This window comes from Anser cygnoides, chromosome 15 (genome assembly GCF_040182565.1).
Source record: "Anser cygnoides isolate HZ-2024a breed goose chromosome 15, Taihu_goose_T2T_genome, whole genome shotgun sequence".
NCBI lineage: Eukaryota > Metazoa > Chordata > Aves > Anseriformes > Anatidae > Anser > Anser cygnoides.
The window spans coordinates 7470479-7486560 of record NC_089887.1 but is presented as its reverse complement, the minus strand read 5'-3'; the positions used below and the strand labels follow the sequence as shown (position 1 = coordinate 7486560).

Below are 16082 nucleotides of genomic sequence, written 5' to 3'. Positions count from 1 at the left end.
CAAATCAGCCTCACACTCAGTTCCTCTCCCTGCTACCTCCAGCGTCCAGGTCTCGCTCTCTGCAGGTGAAACCAGCAGTACCATGGGAGGCTGCAGCCCTGTGTTAGCTCATGGTCCGGCTTTGCAATCTCTCCTTCTCACCTCTCCAGCCCTGGTGGCAGGCACAGCATTCAGGCAGTAAGTCGGTTTGGGGAGTGGACTCAGCTTGCTAATCGGGATCTGTCGTATGGCTGCGTTCTGCTGCTACAGAAATAGTTGTGTCAGCTCCAGGGGAGATGAGAGGCACAGGGGTGGGAATGAGCGCTTGGGATTGAGAGGCACTGCCTCTTCCCATCAGCTTTGCTGTTATGAATGGATTTTTTAGGCCAACCAACAAGCAGGAGATGTTCTCCAAGGAGGCTGCAGAGGTGGCCGGAGCCGGGCAGAGTGGGTTCTTAGATTTGAGAATTGCTCTACATTGTACATTGGTACTTCAACAGTTTTTGCCATGGGCAACAATTGTCTGAAAACATCATGCTTAAGAAGGTTCTCTCTCTTTTTTTTTTTTTAAATGAAAACAGGGCTGCTGAGGTCAGATCTACAGCTGAGCCATTATAGCACTACAATGTAGGCAGGAAAGGATTATTTTTTCCCTTTGCAGTCTCTTTCCATTTGTTTTTAGGAAGCACAGAAGCGTAGCTTTATTCATACCCAAAACAATGTGTTGTACCAGTATTGTCTATACTTTAATTGTAATTTTGGATGATGTTTAAAAACATGAGCAATACCTTTGTTATTCACATGCTTATTCTTTGCAAGTTTGTTTTCCCATAAAAAACACTGTTAGAACATTGTAAGAAATAAAACATAGTGAAGTAAAGTAAAGTATCCAGAACTAGCATGGCTATGACTGCACTGAGAAAAAGATGCCATGTTCATTTGGGAATTACCCTGTTTCTATTGCTGTTAAGTCTCTGAACATGTCCATGGTGATATATATACTTACATTTACAGAACTCTGAACAGTGTCTAACTGAGTTTCAGACTTATGTAGTTAATAAAAAAGCCAATTCTCTTCAGACAGCCTTGAATTCTTATTAAATGTATAAGTTTCCTTTTAGGCAGCAGGTTTCTACATACTGGATGCCTCAGGCTAAAGCAAAAAGAAAAGGGAACTTGTATACGTTCGTAAGTATAATGCAGAAAGGAAAATCTCCTTCTGCTGCCAAGGCTTCAGCTAATTCAGTTGTAAGGTGTTACCCCCTTCAGGAAGGGCAGCTAAGAAATACGACTTGTGGAGAACATCATTCTATTTCAGGCTCTCTCAAGTAACTAGTGTACTTCTAATTAGAAAAAGCAGTGAAGGGGGGAAAGCGACTGCTGCTTCTTAATAAACAATTTTATATGTCCTGCACAAAGAGCAATGGAAGTCCAATTGAGAATTTTCCCTAGAATTAATGGGACCAGTTGTAGAAATGGTACTTAATATAAGAAATGAAAAAACGAGGTCTGAACTAATAAAGCCTCGCAGTAATACTGTGCGTTAAGTGTTGTTTCTTACACAGCTTGGAAACCAAGGCAAAGAGAAGTTACACAACTTGAATATAGCATGGGTTTTGTGGTAGAGCCAGGAAGAGAATCCAGATTATTAATTCTTGACAATGTCTTCCATCCCACTTAGAAAACAACTTTTTATAATGCTTCGAGGCGGTAAAATCATTGACATATTTGTGATAAAATTGCATGTTGACAGCATTGTCTTATTTCAAAAGCAGAACTGAATCAAATGCAGTAATACAATAAAAACTGCACTTCTAAATAGGATGCTCTTCACAGCAATACCAGAGTACTTGTAAAACCTACTAAAATCAGATTTTTCTTTAACTCAATTCAGAGAGCATATTGCTGAAAAGATACTCATAAATGAAGTGCTGCTGTGGGCTTTGCCATTCAGCTTAATTGCTTTCATTTCCAGGCCAAGTGGCTCTCCTGAATTCTGCATTGTTTCCCTGTGCCTAACGAATAGCTAGTATTAATTCCTCATGGAACCAATCCTGTATACCTGAAGGTAGGAGGGCAGGTGGGGATGGATGTTTTAAAATGGCTCAACCTACCTGCTGATGGGTGGTCGAAGTGACAGCAAATGTCTTGCCAAATAATTACGAGATACCTGTGTATCACCGGCACTTCTGGCTAAGGCTAAATACTTTAAGGTGCCCAACACAGCAGCAGTTCTTGAAGCAGTTACTGCTGTGAATACACACGTGACAGTCCTTATCTAAAATGTAAAAGTTAAAAAGTGCTTTGGAACCACTGAATCACTGAAATACTGTACAGCGGTTTAAATGCGAGGAGCAGAATCATTGTTCTGGTAGAGACTTTGCAGATGACGGTAGCAGAAGAAGGAACACTCACGAAAGGTGCAGAGCCTTATGGAGTGATTTGCTGAGAAACTGGATGTGACAACACTAGTCAGTCTAAAAAAATAACAGCCCACAAGTTAAAACAGTGGAACAGCTTTTCCTTAAAGTGTGGTGATGAAGACAAACAGACGAATGTAGGAGGAATAAAATAAATCAGCTGTTAACACCCTCTTTGAAAGCACTTTTAAAAGAAAATAAAATTACTTTTTAGTGCTTTTGAGAAATACTTTCAATTTTTCATCCTTTTAAAGAAGAAATTAAAGAAAGTATCTCTTAATTCTGTACATAATAAAAAAAAAATAGTTGCCCAATGCTGTGAGTATTTTCACATAATAAGAAGTGTTGTGTCAAAATGACAGCTGTTAGTTTTGAGAACAGATATCGTTCAGCCCTATTTTTAACAAATGCAGTAAGATGACTTAACTGCCATCAGCTATCACGACTTTGGCCTCCGGTCCAAATCCATTTCATGCAAAACTTTGAGGAGGAGATGGGCTTTATGCTGGGAAGAGAAAATTAACAAATTTGGGTCAGAGAGTACTCCAAGTTTGAGGGTTCTGTGCCAAAAACAGTTTGTAACTTTCTGCCTAGACTTTACAAATCAACACCAGCAGCTATAATTGGACTAGCAAACGAAAAAGAGCACAGCATAAATAGTCCTGATACAAGATGCTCAATAATGACAGTTCACATAAACAAATGATCCCATAATCTTTTCTAAATTCTAATGGGATTTTTTTTTTAACCTTATTTCTCTCTATTTCTACCAAAACAAATGGTAGTATTGTTTTGGTTCTTATAATCTGTTCAACCACAGAAAATCAGGGTTGTAAGCAACTACAGCATACATAAAGTTTTTTAGATGGTCTGTCTTTCCATGAAGATACTCTATGCAATATTAAAAATTATAATCATGCAACTGAAGCGATGTAAACTCCAGTTCTAAAGAAACAAAGGACAAATAAAGTGACTACAGCAGGGCTCAAAGCAGAATACACTAATCAGAACTTCCCCAGAGTTCAGAAATGGGTATATCGGTAGGGTTTTGCTTACTTCAGGTGTGATGAGAGTACCTGTTTAATTTTGAAATAGAAAATACTGTCACATTTTATTTTTTGAAACAAACCATTGAAAATTGAGTATCAAGACAGTGATTTGCTTTTTCATTCTAACTCCTAAACTCACAGATTGATAATTACTTTGCAGCAATTGTCAAATTATTAAGGAGTGGAATATTTTTACCTGCCTGTGCTGATGAAAAGGGAAATGGTTATATTTTCTGATTTTGAGTATCTCAGAAGCTGTATAACTCCTTTAAACAATTGTGTTGCTACAGCCTATTGGGTACTTACAAAACTTCAGCAGCTTAAAATTACTTTCCCATCTTCAAGTGCTGTATTTTGTTGTAGTAGTTGTTTTTTTGAGGGGGTAGTATCTCTTGTTTCAGTTTGCTGTGACGCATCTGCATTGAAAACATCATTTTACAATTTGGGGTATTTAAGACAGTATTCCTTCCTGCACCCGTATTTCTTTTCGAATAATTAGTAGAAGGGAGACATACCAGTATCACAAATAAACGCCTTTTAAATGATATTATAGACTCAGTTTTCAAAGGACGTGGCTAAAAAAATTAATATTCAGGCAGACATAACCAAAATCTGTTCTTTATCATCAGGATCCCTGAAAGTAGAACATCATAGACTTGCCTGAGCAATGAGGGAGGTTAGAAAAAGGAAAGAATAATTTGTCTCTGCACTGTGGAGGCAGCAGTGGGCATTAGGTAGGATGACCCTCGCTGTGCTCAACTCTGCCGGTATGGAAACTTCAAGGGAGCCCCAGCTCGCCTGACTGGCCTCAGCTTGCACGTGCCTGAGCAGGACTGCTATGCCACCATCGTACATTGAGTTCTTGGTCGTCATTCCCCTCTCTGAAACCAGCCTGCTGGGGGGCTGTGTGAATAACTTGGCTAGTGTGCTGCTCTCAGTGCCCACTATGTATGTAAACATCTGCAGTTATTAATCAGGTTCTGTGCTTCATATTTTAATTCTGTAGTTTGTCATTTCAACAGAGATTTTCAAATCTAAGAGTATATTCCGGTAATTTTAACCAAATTTGTTGCTTACTGATTAAAAGGATGTGTATTTGGTCATTGTGTGGCAGATAAGGTAAAATGCCTGTGAGGTTGTATTGTGTTTTTGAAGTAGTTATGTAGATGTTTTATCTGATAACTGCTGGTTTGCTTTAGCTACATAGGGGTTGGTGGATTTCTTTTTGTTTGATGTTGTTTTTTGTTTGTTTGTTTGTTTGCTAACTTGCAATCAAAACTAGAGACCCAGGTGTATCAGATGGCACCGATTAAAAATTGTAAATTGTGGCCCAGTATCTTTTAAATTAATACACTTGATCATAGCTCAGAAATGCATTAAGAAATTTAAACCTATGAATTAAGTGCATGAAAACATTGCTTAGAAGATCTTGCAAACTCTGTTCCACTGTGAACAAACTGCACCCATTATTAGCAGTGGGAAGGGCTGATTCTTACAGTGCTTTCTGCCGGAGGATTTAGAAAAGGTCTTTACATGGGATTGTTGTACCTCTCTGCAGGTGAGAAGGTTGAGACAGAGAGAAAAGAAGCAATTTATCCAAAGTCACCTAGAAAGCTAATAATACTGCAGAAGAAAAACCAATGAATCCTGAGGTGCACGCTGTTTTCCTTCCAACTGTTCCAAGTTTCCCGAGGAAACACACATCTCCACTGCAGTTTCCAATCAGCGTCTGGTAAGCATTCAGAGAAAATAGTTACTTCTGCTATGAATTCCTAGTTGTATTGTTTGATTCAGGCAACATTATACTGTTAATCACATTGTCTATTTTTTTTCTAATTGATACCATTATAATTCCAGTGCTGTTTTTTGAAATTAATTCAGTTATTTTTTATTCAGTTATTTTTTGCCAATGCAAGTGAAAGCACTTTATCACAGACTTTCTACATTAGAATTCCTAATGTTTAGTCTTTTAAAGAGATGCCTCCTGCTGCAATATATCTCACAATCTCTTTATATAAATAGAAATTCTGTCAAAAGCAAAAGTAGAGGAAAGGCCTTAATTTTACATTAAAGTTCTTATTCAGATTCAATTTATTAAAAAAAAAAAAAGAATTACTTTTGTCATAGTTCTTGACTATACATGAAACTGTTCAATTTATTTCTGTGAATGGTATCCTGCTCCTTGGAGACTTCCTAGAACTGCCATATAAATCTGAATGTCACAAGGTCTGTTTACTCAAGACAATGCTGTTCTTACTATGTCAATAACAAAAGCTGCATTTATATTTTAAACTTCTGATGGAAACGTTGGTTAGAGTTGATTGAAATTTTTTTAACAAATAATTTTCATGGATTTAATGGAGCTGATAACTTCTTTTTTAGCTAGTCTAGCAGCCTCTAGGTCTACTGAGACTATTCAGCTCTGTCACTCTGTGATTCTGAGTAGTGTGTGTTAATGGACTTGCAGATGACTTTGCTAGGAATAAGGTAAGGTTGTCCCTGTGCACTGGCCACTCAGCTGTTGTAAGCAGTGTTAGTAACCACAAAGATTTGTAGACTTTCAGGCGGGATTATGTATGACTAATCATGCTCTCACTGGAATTGACTGACATTTTGGTAATGGCTTCAGTGCCGCAGAAGTAAGCCTTTAAGAATGAAATATTTTCTGTGTTATAAGGATACCCTTCCTATTACTGCAGCAAGCCTAACACTGAGGAATGGCTGCTCCGTGCACTGAAAAAAGAGATCATGTGAGAACAAGGTAACAATGCAGTGTTTCGGCATATCCACAAGGTTTTGCTGAGTAAACACAGACAGATCTAATTCTGATGCTGTCTAACTTGTGGATACTTGACTTTGCATGCCAATAATACTTCTCAAGATAAACTGTGTGTACAATATGATCTGAAATTGATTAGCTGCCTTTCCTCGTCTACAATAACATACACAGAAGCATCTGGTCTGGCTGAAATGTACACGTTTGCCAGACATTTGCAAATGATGCCTTTTGTATGCTTTGGAAATATAGTCTCAAAGTTTCCTTTTCTTTATTTTTCTGTACTGTGTTGTTCTCAGATCTGTTTTCTATAGAAAATTACTTTTTTTAGTATTTTGTAAAATAAATAGCAATAAAATGAGGTGAGCTTTCTAAGTTACACAGGAAATCAATGTTGTTGGTGTTTTTTCATTGAAAACCATTTAATTACTTTTTAAAGCTTTTTCAGTTATCTTGGCAATGTGCAGTGTATAACTAGAATATGTGACTCAGGAGAAAATGTGTTGTTACTCATTTTGAAAAAAAAAAAAAAAGTATTCAATTAAAACCTGAGCTGAGACCCAGGGGAGCAAACAGAACACTGCTCGTTACATAGTGGAGAAAATCTATAGCTGATGTAAATTTTCATAGCTGGATTGACATCAGTGAAGCTATACTGATTTACAGGAGTCAAATATTTTTTTTTGCATGGTGGCAGTATTTTCTTTATTTGAAATCCAGCTCTGCTTAATATTGGATAGAACAGCAAAATAATGTTCCCTGACCTGGCTTCCTGGCTTCAGTGAAGTTCACCTGAATTTACATTCATCAAACTGGGGGCAGAATCTGGTTCAATATATACAATATACTTTTTTTTTTTTCCTCTTTACTGCTTTGAGTCGCTTTGTTAGATCAAAGCTAGCTGAAAGCTGAGGTAACCAGATGGTTGTGGATTTCCCTGTGGAAGACTATCCTGGGGAGACATAGAACTAGAACGAGGGATAACTTGACAGGGGAGGTGCTGAGAAGCATTTGGCTAGAGTAATGCTGTGCACAGGTGATCATAAACTGCTAGGATGATCCGGGGGGCTGGCATAATATAGAGCATCCCTAAAGCTGTCTTTTATTGCACTGGGACTGAGATTGATGTGGGAGTGCTGGATAGAGGATTGAACGTGCCCCCTCTTCTCCTAGCTGTGTGGGGTGCATCTCAGCTAAAATGAAAAATTCAGTCTATGAATTATAATTTTTACTTGAAAAGCTAGAGCTTTATATTTTCATTTTGAGGAGTACTATTTTGTATGCAAACCGTCTCAAGGATCAAGATGAGACTATTCTCCAAGGTGTGTTACTGCTGCTTCAAGTACATGGCTTTGCAATTCATTAAACTCTGCTCTCTTCCATGAAAATGTTCGAATAAAATTCTGCTATGTGTATCTATAAACTGGCATGTATAACCATGTTGCATCTCTATTAATTACATGCTAGTTGTTATGCAATTTGTGAACTTAATGGATATTACAGGAAAAAGAATGTCCTTTTAGTGCCACTGAAAGAAACCTACGATGCTTTAAATTATGATTATTGCTGTTTTATTAGAAGAGCCCTACAACTATTTCCAATACCAATAAAGAAGTTTTTTTATGAGTCATTTATATTATTTTCTAATGGTTCAATTGGCATACTATTAAATCTCTGTGTCTAAGTCAATGTGTGAATTTAATCTATAATGACCCCAAAGTTTTGACTGTACCTATCAAAGAGACCACCTTACTCACCATGGCACATTGTGAGAGCTGAAATGTTCCAATAGTTTGAGCAAGTAGTTATAACATGCAAATGGATGGCAGCTAACTTTTCAGCGAGAAGCCCATTGAATTGATGATGTATGTCATGTTGTGGGATGATGTAGGAAAATATATCAAACACAAATTTGATATATTTACAAAATTTTCTTCTCCTAACATTTGCATTGTTAAAAATTGTGCCTAAATTTAGATGCAATCAGCCTGTACTTCTGGTGTTTATATGAGTGTAAATTGGCGCAGATGTGATGGTCCTACCCTATGTACAATTAACAGGAGAAAGAATTTTGTGTTTTATAAGTTGAGTAAATGTAATTTTAAAAGTTGCATTTGGGCTGCTGTAAATGTTTACTGAAAATTTTGGCCAAGCACCTTACTTGGTGGTAGAGGGAGGGTCACCCTTAGAATAAGGACTAATGTACAATTCAATATTTATTCATACGTGCTTTTACTTTTAGCACATATCTATCGCATATAAATTCTTTATTCTCAAAGCGTAACATGATGCGCATCTGCAGGCTGGGTACCTGTTCAGGCAATATTTTTAGCTTTCCTTGAAGAATACTGATGTTGGCTTAGCTTTGGGAACCTCTGGACTAGAGATCATGGGAATGATGTTGAAAGTAGGTTGAGAATTCCCTTGTTGTTGACAGGGAGCAGTACGTAAGGAATAGTTCTGGTAAGTTTGTAAGCTGTTGCTCCTGGACCTGTCTGGTGTTTGGTGTTTTTTCTGAAAGAAACTACTGGAAATATCAAAATACATTTTTGCTTCGTTGTCTCAAGGCTGTTAAATGAATAACCCTTAGTAAGTTTTTATTGTGTTTCTTACAAAAATAAACCTGTGCACTGATGGCAAGCAAATTTTATCATCTCCACCTCATGTCAAATGTCATTTAAATTGTGCCCGTATACCTGCTGACCATAAACACCCCAGCATCTAAAATATTTTTGAAAACAAAACACTCGATTGCCTCTAGGTGAGATGATCTTACTCTGTGTTCTTTAAAAGGAAGACAACATGTTTTGAAGGTATTCAGCTTGCCACTGTTCCTTTTCTCAAAGCACGCATCTTCAGAGAAACTCAGGGCAGTGTTATTGAAGAAGGTGCTGTGTTGACCTGTATTTATCTTCAGGCTTGAGATGGTTGTCCCCAGTAGCAGCAGCCTAGACTTTCCTTCCAGTTCGATGCTCTGTAACCACCTGCCAATTGCCTCTGCACGACTCATGCATTGTTTGCCATTGCTTTTGTAAGTCTTTTGCACAGAGCTGGTCTGTATTGCAAATATTTGGCCCGAGCTTCCTTTTTCATTATTGTGATTTTTCCTTCTTTTGCTTTGTTCTTTTTGATGAAAACAAAATAATACTGTAATGAATCCTATATTTATAGAATACTAAACTGAGTAGTAATGTACTGTCTTACACTGAGGTGAGATTCGTGTCCTTTTTTCAGTTTTTTTTGAGTTCATAAGTTTATTTCACATTGTAAAGCTGTTAAAATTGTTAACTTACTTAAAACCTGCTATTGGCTTGGTTTCTGTGAGTCTGAATTTGAATTCTGTCAGTTGTCACTAAGGCATGAACAAGATTCTGCTGTTAGCACTTGGAATGCTATTCACCAGGGTGATTCTCTTTTTTAGTTTGTATAAATTTAGTTTGTTCTTCATTGACAGACTTATTGCCATAGGTATCAAGGTCTAATAGATTATTTTTTATCCGGTTCCTTCCCGTTTAGTTGTCTAAATCATGTAGGCTGTGAAGAAAATACTTCGTTTTGTACAAGTCTGGGAATTGTTTGACCACAAAGCACTTCCCATTGCATCAAAGCCCAGCTTACAGGGGAGATACGTTACTGTAGCTGACTTTTTCTTGGTGTGCTTGAGGTTCAAAATTAGCAAGTGGCTCTAAGGACAAACACTGGGAGTACTCTAGAATTATGGCATCATGATTCTTTTGTGTCATGGGTAGCAGCAGCTAGTGAATCCAGAGGAAAAGAAGGGAAAAAAAAAAAGTCTTGCCTTAAATTTACAGTCTCAGTTTATACATAAATATATATAAATATATATTATATAGTTAGCTTATCTGTCAATGTGTACTTATAAAGACAATAATACATTTTAACTTACCTCTAACATGTGTAATGACAAGGATGACCCTATGGGAAGCAGTACTTTCTGTCATTATAATGTTCTAGCTGTTTCAACTCAAAGGGTTGATTCTGCCCCCGCTATGTTTTTTTGACTGGAAAGTGATTATTTCCTTCTCTGATGGGCATTTGCTTACAAACAAAAGGCAAGGAACATCAGTTTGACGTAGCAACTCTGTACAGGAACATCAGCTTCCTTCTAAGTGCTTTTAAATCCCTTGATTACCAACAGTAGCAATGCCCTAAAAGCAAGATTATTTAGCTTTCCTGAAGTCCTGGTGTAATGGCAGTACTGTAAAGCACTCATTAAAACTCATGTACTTCTACAGTGGATTAGAAAAGCTACATGATTCCACAGTCACTCTCAGTCAAAACATCTGTCTTCATATTAAATGAAAGTGCTTCTGCTTGTTAAGAAAACAGTGTCATGAAATGTGAGGACAGAATAATCACATCTCTAATACAGCGTTACAAAATTCCCTGCATTGAGAAAGGCAGATTTATACTAGCTTTATCTTATGTGGGTGTAAGAGATAATAGGAGTATAAATCTCAGGAGGAAAATGAAGTGTATAATTTAGAATCTCTTCATGAGATTAATGCTGTACAGGGTGGGTTTTGTTTTGTTGGTGGTGTTTGTTTTTTTTTTAAACTTCATGAGATTGATGTTTTCATTGGTTACAGTTTCTTTGTCAATCAAACTAATCAATGGAACATATTCTAAAATTTTGGAATTAAAAAAACAAACAAACTAGGTTTATAGTTTTGTAGGAATAAAATTGTCCCATAATAATTTTAGTGTAGACTCTTAAAACTCAATTTTTTATTTTTATTTTTTGCTTGCCAGGATTTTTTAGTTTAGGAATTGATGTTTTCTAGAAATATCTTACACTATGATAATGAAGTGGAAATACAAGGAGTAATAGGTGAAGGAGGAACATTTTACAGCATCAGTGTAAGCACTGGTTACCAACATGCTGTGTACTTGTGTGAGACACTTTGTATCATTAAACCTATTACCAGATGTTCATGCTTCTAAAAATAAAAGCTATTGTGTCAATGAACTCTGCTCAGAGTGACCGAACATCAGAAACCCCTTGAAGGCCTTTGTTACTGCTCTGTGCTAAATGCTGGAAGGCAGCCTAACTCAGCGCTTGGTTGCTAAACTGGAACACGGGTCGCTAGTCCTGGCCCTCCTCGGTGGCTTGGCATTTCACCCCGTTTTCTGTATTTAAGTTTACTCTGATGAAAGTAAGGAAAGCAGTACCAAGCTGCTTGATCCCAGTTGATCCCAGCAAAAATTAGAGGATGCTGTTCTACAATTGTGTTGCTAGGAGTTAGTGTTCAATGCACTTCTCTTAATAAGGCCTCGTCCTGATTTTATTTACCTGTGTTGCAATGCTGCCTCTCCTTGCATGAGAATAGCCGCAGACAAGTGGTTCTTGTGGTCATTTCATCTTAAACTGTGCATTGCTTATTGTCTAGTGTCTAATTTTATAAATGCTTTGCAATTGAATTGGATCTATTTCCTTTTTTATAGTTTGACAGTGGTTTCCCTTTGAGGTTTGACTGCCACATTAAATTTATAATTATGCCCATCCTGGAGTTCAGTTTTTATTTCTGAGGACAAGATCATTAGTAGGAAACCATTTCAGAATCTCCTCCTATATGCTTGTTGCTTGCCTGTTACATGTTCATTTAAACTACTGAAAAGAAAGGCATGCTTCAGTATTTTCTGGAACTTGACAGAATTTTAAAAATTTGTTTGATATCGAGTGGGAAGTGTGCTGCGGTACTCTCTTCTTAAAATGTTTTTTTCATTACTTCTTTTGCTGTAATCTTAGAGTTTAAAAACTTTATTTTCAGAACTCAGTAGAAGTATTTCTTAAATACCCTTCAGCAGAAGTGGGTGTGTGAAATATGCCGCAAAACTTCAGCAGTTCCAGCTAGTGGGAAGTATGTTTTGCGATGTCCAGGAAAGCATCTGAGTTATTACTCATGTTTTGGAGCACAACCGAGTGGTTGTAGCGTAGCCTTACGGGTATTGTGCTGCCCTGTCCGCTCCACCTCTCACCATCTTGGTTCATCAAGTGCCAGTGCTGCAGAAATCAGTTCTGAACAAAATTAACTGCAGTTCTGGCTGGGACAGAGGCTGCTTTCCCCACCAGGGCTGCCTCCAGCCCCCAGAGGCAGCAGGCAGCGGGTGGGACCCGGTGGGAATGCAGGGGGCATGGCTGGGCAGCTGGACTGCACCGACCGCGGGGACATTGCGTACTGTACGGCATCACGCTCAGCAAGGGAAGGCAGGGAAGGAGACGGAGAAGGGGGGCTCTAGTTATGAGAATGCCTGTCCCCCTGAGCAACTGCTACATGTATGCTATGCCTTGCTGCCCGAGGCGTGGCCAGACATTGCTCGTTGGTGGGAAGCAGAGAATAATTGTTTTTTTTTTTTTCTCTCTATTTTCTTCTGTGTGGCTTTTATTTTCCTCTTTCTTTTCTCTTTAATTAAATTATTCTTATCTCAACCTGTGAGCTTTTTTCTTTCCCATCATACTTTCTTCCCCTACTCTCCCTTTGAGTCACAGAGCAGTTGTGGTGGAGTTTTGCTGTCCATCGGAGTGAAACCACCACACCATTATAATCTGATTATAGAGCAAGTAAAGGGATTGAACAGTCTCCTTGTTTCTCCACTTAAAGGAGATACTTTTTCAGAACCCTAAGCAGTGCTGCAAAGAAAACATTTTTGGGTACTGTGCAGAAAATAGTCATGGTTTGCCTTTGATCCTGAGAAACATACAGAATCTGAAAGAAAAGTGAAGTGGAGTTAGTTAGGAGTGATGTGTCTGGGAAAATGCTTTGAAAGTACCTGGCACATTGTGTATGCTGCGTTATTACAAAGACAAAGGTTTATCCTTCATAAGTGAGCTTATGTTGAATATCATTTCTGGCAGAGCCCAGCTAACAGGATTAGAAGAATTGGAGATGCCATTGCAGACAAACAAATCCCTTTTCCTAAAATGGAAATTGAGAATACTCAGGTCTGCCTTTTAAGCATTAACACTGAATCCTGTGTCCAGGAATTAAACCAAACTTGCTTTGTGATGTTCTTCCAAGTATCATCTATAATATAGACCATGACCAGAAAAATGCTTCCAAACCACACTACTCAGGGTCTGAAAGTGTTTTTTTCCCCTAATTCTTCAATGCATCTCTGTTTCACAATTGCAAATTGCAGTAGCATAGTCTTTTAATCTTTCTTTCTGTTTATTCCATAAATGTGTCAGAAAAAAGTTGTACTAGCTTTTTGATACAAATTTTGCAACCTTTTCTTCTTTGATAATCTCAAAATTGAGTAATAATAATGGTTATACTGAGCTGTTTTGTTAACTTGGTAAAAAAAAATGTGGTACAAATTAATGAGGGAAGGTTTAATGAATAGCATTGTTTTTCCTTCTGCATCTCATTGTGATAATTAAAATGGGTTTTATTTTTGTACTGTGAGAAGACACTGCATCAAGGCTAACAGAGTGTTTACAAAGAAGTGATATATGAGCTCTGTGTACCCATAAAATACAGTGAAGCAAGCTGACATTGACTTGGTTCTTACAAGTTTCTGTTATTACAGGTTTGTAATTCTACTTGGGAAACTGTGAAAGTTTATTTATATAAATGCCAGAGATGTTATTAATAATTGTGTCCAGGATCAACATAGTACAACATCGATCAAACCTGCTGCAGCTTTGTTTTAAATCAAATGTGAGATATTTGACAAGCTCATAACTGTCTACTATAGATTTTTTTTTCTGATATACCCCAGATATCCAAGTTAGAATTGCAAAAACATTGAAGAAAGAACTCCAATTTACAAATCTGTCAATAAAGGCAGCCACATCGTTATGATTGATGTAATATATTATAAGATTACATGGGGGGAACTCAGCACAAATGATTTCTGTAGCACTTGTCACTCCTGGATTTTACAAGTAGTAACATTTAGAATAATAACCATCTAATGCATTTCCCTGCGAAAATACAGATCATAAATTTCAGCTATTGGTTCAACTTACGAATTGGTAGCTCATATTCAGATATTTTCTGTTGACAATTCCTTTGGTCCTTTTAAGGGTTGAGGATTACAGTGTTTAATTTTAATATTGCAAACCATGTATTTGTCTTTGTAGAAGAACCCTTCTAGTCCAGTTTACCACGCAAACTGTATTGTTATGAGTGACCTGTCTTCACTTTTTTCTATTCTATCCACCCCTGCTCTTTTTGCAAACATTATCAGCTTCAATTCTATATTTGTAGTAAAAGAATACGTTATGTCACAGGTTGAGAATCAGTTCTCTAGGTAGATCTTCATCCTAAATAATTGATAACTACTCATTAAGAAATAGTATCAACAAAGTCTTTTCCAATTTGATATTGCTACATACCTTTTGAGTGTTTCTGTCTCTCAGAATCAGAAACTTGTGTGATATTGAGTTCAAAGCTTAAAACATGTTCAGAAATAATTTGTTAACAGTTGCTGTCAATTGTTGGTAGGAGTATTTGATTTGACAAGACTTGTCTTCCTCCAAAACCTGTTGGGTGCTATAAAATATAATGAATCCTTTAAAAGTAAGTAATAATGCTTAATCAGATATTATGATGATTTTATGATGAAATGATTTTACTTGAAATCAATATTGAGATGACTCAGCAGTAAAAGTCACGCTGTTTACACTTTTTAAATAGTGACAGAACAATGAAGTTCTTCTAGTTCTATGGATTTTTCCAAGATAGATTTATTCTATGGGAATTATATCTGTTTTCTGAAATTGAATAAACAGGAAAAAATATATCTTGAGATATGTCTAAGATGCTGTCTCTTAATGGCATTCTGAAGCAGTTGTGAGCAGTTGGATTTTGAATATTAATATTGAAAGTTTATATTGCCATAATCTTAATTATGGGTGCCTTTTATAGACAATGAAAACAATAGCTGGAGAATACAGGGAAGAAAACTGGCGTTATATACTTGTGCTTATGGAGTGTCAACAGCATTTGGAGGCAATGTTTGAAACACATGGAGCTATGGACATCCCAACATATGTCACTCCTCTCCGGCTGCCCTAGAATGTCCAGCTTCCCTAGCTCTCTCCTTGTTTTAGTGTGTGTAAGAAAATAGATTTCTGGCATACTGTATTCTTTTTTTTACGAATGAGTAAAAAAAAAAAAATCCCTGAGCTGGAAAATCAGCTGCCTTTCTTCACTGGTGAGAAGTGTTATGTATAGAGCTGCTAAAACCTTGGCACCTGTAATTGTGCCAGACTTGAGCGTGGCTGTAGCTGAACCCTGAATGAATTGATCTGTGACCTCTGCTCAGCACTCCTGAGAGAGTACAGAAGGAAGCTTTAAATTATAGTCACAGCATGTGATCCTTATGGTATTCTAGAGTGTTGGACCTTTTGTCCTCTATTTGAAGCCTTGTAATTTGTACTAGTGTCAGCAATCCCATTTAAGGGTTGCAGGTTTTAGAAACACTTTTCCCCACTCTCTTTTCTATGGTCACTTCCTGCACAGAGAACTAGTCACAGCGAAATGCAGATGTCTAATATTGAAGAAATCTTCCTTGGGAAAGTCTCACTTGGGCTAGCTTAAGTTTTTGAACCACAGAAGTCACTAAGTTTGGAGGGCCAGTGTTTTTCACAAAGGTGTAATCAAATTGGATTGTTAGAAACCTGTTGTCAACATCCAGTCTAACACTGATATTTTGATCCCACTTTAGCCAATGCATATCCTTGTCCACACCCACACTGCGTTGCTTTGACTTACTGCAATGAGATATTCATTTCAGTTGTAGACAATAGACAATAGTCTTGTCTTTGTCTTCTAACCTGCCTACTTGCCTCCATTGTATTAGAGATAACTGGCTTGTAACTTACTCCCC

General features: G+C 37.3%; 1 long non-coding RNA gene across 1 annotated transcript in view; it reads left to right on the top strand.

The window, feature by feature from the left end:
• The window catches only part of LOC136786424 (uncharacterized), a 32076-nt gene extending 20995 nt beyond the window's left edge, over positions 1–11081 (top strand). The window contains exons 2-3 of the long non-coding RNA XR_010825034.1: positions 5007–5180; positions 6148–11081. This is a non-coding gene — a long non-coding RNA (uncharacterized lncRNA). The remainder of the gene's footprint in view (positions 1–5006; positions 5181–6147) is intronic.
• Positions 11082–16082: the final 5001 nt, after the last annotated feature.